This window comes from Delphinapterus leucas, chromosome 4 (genome assembly GCF_059928025.1).
Source record: "Delphinapterus leucas isolate spDelLeu-1000000601 "Yukka" chromosome 4, BTC_Dleu_Yukka2, whole genome shotgun sequence".
In the NCBI taxonomy this organism is placed as follows: Eukaryota; Metazoa; Chordata; class Mammalia; order Artiodactyla; family Monodontidae; genus Delphinapterus; species Delphinapterus leucas.
In genome coordinates this window covers 1,229,584-1,233,299 of record NC_143132.1, presented here as the reverse complement: position 1 = coordinate 1,233,299, position 3,716 = coordinate 1,229,584, and the positions used below count along the sequence as shown (strand labels likewise).

At 55.8% G+C, this 3,716-nt stretch overlaps 1 pseudogene; it reads left to right on the top strand.

The window, feature by feature from the left end:
* Nucleotides 1–611: 611 nt before the first annotated feature.
* Nucleotides 612–2,846, top strand: LOC149749249 (uncharacterized; annotated as a pseudogene).
* The last annotated feature ends 870 nt before the right edge of the window (nucleotides 2,847–3,716 follow it).

Sequence of the window (3,716 nt, the reverse complement as noted above, 5' to 3'; positions counted from 1 at the left end):
GAGGCAGTTCTCAAGAAATAGACCATCCTGGGCTATTAGATGATGCCCTTGAGAATTCGGGGACCCCTTCCCCTTCCCCCGTGACTCAACAGGAGCTGAGGCATTTCCGTGCAGCACTGAAATGAGGAAGTGGCATGGTCCAAAATTAATAGAAATGTGTGTTATGAACCTTTGACAGTCACTTCTCACAGCTGGCTCGTCACCTCCTCACATGTGTGTTTCCCATCACAGCACCACGTGGCATCCGTGGTGTGGGACGTGGCTTTTCCACATAAACATTTCTCATTTAATTAGATTTTTCATGGGGATGTAGTAGTCTATTTCATGTATGTCTCATCATTCACTTGCTGTTTCCAAATTCTGCTCTGACAAATCCCCCCATGAAAACCGGCTTCATCAGGTGCCCTGCCCGGTGCCCAGGGTTCCGCTCGTCCGAGACTGAAGTCCAGGTGAAGCTGAGGGGAAGGGCTGAGATCCACAGGCTGCAAAGGCAGTGGCAATTCCCATCTTTCACTTGGCAGGTAATTATCCGACATCCACCAGAGGCAGGTGTCACCCCAGGAGCTGCAGGTGCAAACACAGAAGGTGTGATGTCTGGGCACAAGGTAGGGGGCTGGCCTTGAGGGCAGCAAGCATGGAATCCAATAAATATGCACTCTCGCTCACATAGTGACCAGTGAGGCGGAGAGAAGAAACTGGGCAATGGAGGAAGTGGGGGGGGCAGAGTCCAACAGAGGTCAGAGCCCAGGGCCAGGGTCAGCCGGTCCATCCACTGTCAGGCCACAGCTGCGTCTCAGATCCAGTGGACCGGCCATTAGGGCCTGAGAACTGACGTGCGACTAGATACGCCTTTTGGATACACTGTGCTTTTCACAGCGGGCTCTGCCTACCATGTAAATTTTCTTCCTCTCCTGATGAAAAGTTACTTTTGTAGCACAGCAAGCCCCATGGTGTCTCGTTGGACACGAGGAGAAGGGACAGCCTGCGCAGAGGTCAGAGGTCCTGCCCTTTCCTCGTCTCTGGCCTTGCTCTGTGCCCCTGGCCCCGCGGCCCCTTCCCTGTACAGCCCCTCTCTCCCTGCACAAACCCACAGTCCCCACCCAGGACGCGCCCACGGAGCAGGCGGGTGCCCGCTGCACAGGCCCCAGACTTCAGCAGGTCCACTGTGGTTCTGGAAAACCCTGTGTCGATTTAAATCACAAACCAACCCACAGCCTTCTGTGGGTGGGCGACGTCAATCAAGCATCCTGGGCTTGCGGGTCCCTGCTGGACGGGTGTCTGGGAGTCCCCAACCCTGCGTGTCACCAGGATGAGCTGGAACGAGCACAGCACTTCTGTGTCACTTGTCGTTTACTTCTGTGTCATTTGTCATTTCTCCCTGCAGAAGGAGCCGCGAGACCCACTGCAGTGGAGAGGGATGGGAAACAGCACGAGGCACAGAGGAGAGAGAGGCCTGCACCTGAGTTCAGGCGGGCAGCACTTCTCTCTAAGCTCCAGCCACCTCACCAGACGCACCACGCGTCCCAGGATTGTGCTGCGTTTGGGCTGCCCCTCCCCCGGCCCCACTCTGCCCCCGGGTCTTTGCTCCTGGACGTCGCCACCACCCCCCAAGCCCCTTGTGGGGCACCCACAGGCCTGGGCCACCCCTGCTGCCCAGATTGTGCCCCGAGGACCTTGCCCAGCACTGGGCACGGCCGGGGTCCTTCTCTGGGGCGAGTTGGTTTCGGTCTGTCCCCCCTGGAGGGTGGGGTCTTTGTGGAGGAGGGCGGGAAGACACACAGCCCAGCGATGCTTAGTGGTATTCGGGGGTCTTCTTTTCTTTGTGTGTGTATACGGTTTGTATTTTTCTACAGTGATCACATATTACTTGTGGATATAAAAGAAAAAACAAAACTCTAATAAGAAAAAGATGAGAAAGCCGTGGGAACTGTGGAGACACATAGCAGTGCGTCTGCAATAAGACATTCAGTGAAAAAATGAGTACAAGATACGTACTTTCACAGATATAAGTTCAGCAATCATAGTGTTTCACGGTAAAAAGTCTTACTTTTCTATTTTTTTTCGTTGTAGCACTTTTCATGACATAGAATGCCCCTTGAAGCTGGCCCTCCCTCCCCCCAAAGCCCACAAAGGTGGGCTCACCCCTGCTGTGGGGCTCCCAGCCTGAGAGAGGAGAGAGATGGTAAATCCCAGGCCCCAGTGTGGGCAGGGACACAGCACTGCCCGCCCTGGTCCAGCCTCTCCTTCCCAAGCCCACAGTCAGGCCCATTGGGCTGGTTTGGGAGGGCAGGGGAGAGGGAAGAGGTTGAAACCCCCCCCCCGCCCTTCAGCTTCCTGACCGTGGAGCAGGGCCGCAGCCCATGGACAGATGGACAGATGGTCCACAAGGCACAGGAAGGAACACTGTCAGGACCCAGGACATGCCTACCACACACAGGAGCACACCACACACACAGGGGCATGACACACTGAAACCGAGCAGGACCCTGCAGGGCCCCCTTGGGTACAAAAGCCCCTCCGTGTCCCCCACTTCTTGTTTGTAAAAGAAGCTTTAGTCTCCTAGGCCTTCCCGGAGTTCCAGAGAGCAGACTCAAGCAGTTACTAATTAGAGAAGTAAGGGAACAAGAAGCAAAGGAGAAGCAGTCAACCCAGAGCAGCAATGATGGCTTCAACCATAGTCAGCAATAAAGCGAGTCCTAGCGCCTCCTCAAGGGATACACGCAGCAACCTGACGCACATCTCTGAGCTGCTCTGCAGAAACTAAGACGCTCACCCAGGAGGAGGATGGTGACCACATGCTGACCACCAGCACGCAGACCCCAGACCGGTTGGAACCAGAAGGTTGATGATACTGACCCCTGATTACCTGCCTACCAACCAATCAGAAGAAGGTCCACGAGCTGCAGCCCTCACCCGTAACGCTGCCTTCCCTGAAAGCCATCAGGGAGTTTGGGTCTTTTGAACATGAGCTGACAGGTCTCCTTGCCTGGTGCCTGCAATAATAAATGCTGTACTGTCCTTCACCACAACCCAGTGTCAGTAAGTTGGCTTTGCTGCAACTGGGCGAGCAGACCCAAGTTTGGTTCGGTAACAGACACACACACACACACACACCACACACAGTCACAGGAACAGCTCCATCACAGACTCATGCATCCCCTTCACACATGCCCGTCGGCAGACACACAGAGCACGTGGACCCCACCCCACCCCTCCATCCACGTATACAAGAAAGTTTTGCATTTCTTTTCAATGCTGTTCTCCTTCATTTTTTAAAAATGAGGTCACAATCCTCTAAGTTGCTTTCTCTCCTCGCCATGGGCCATGAGCACACTTTTCACTGGACCTGGAGGTTCGAAGTCAGGTGAGGAAGGAGAAGCGAGCAGGTGGACGGGCACCGCAAGATGGGGCAGGCAGGGCCTGGGGTGCAGGGCAGCATCCATCCGCCTTTGAGGACTAAAGTAGACAGGGGAGGGAGGGTGACGCGATGGGATTGGAATCCCAGCAGGCCCTCTGCTTAGGCTGGAGAGCCAGCAGGGGCAGAGGGAGGGGCTGCGAGCCGCTGTCAGGAGGGTCCAGGAGAAGCCCGCTGGCCGAGGCCCGGGGAGGTGGTGGTGGAGGATGGGTAGATACGAGAGGTGCCTGGAGGGCGCGTGGCTTGGACCAGGCCAGGGGCTTGGTCTCTAGGCCAGGAGAGGGTGAGGTCGGTGGTGCCA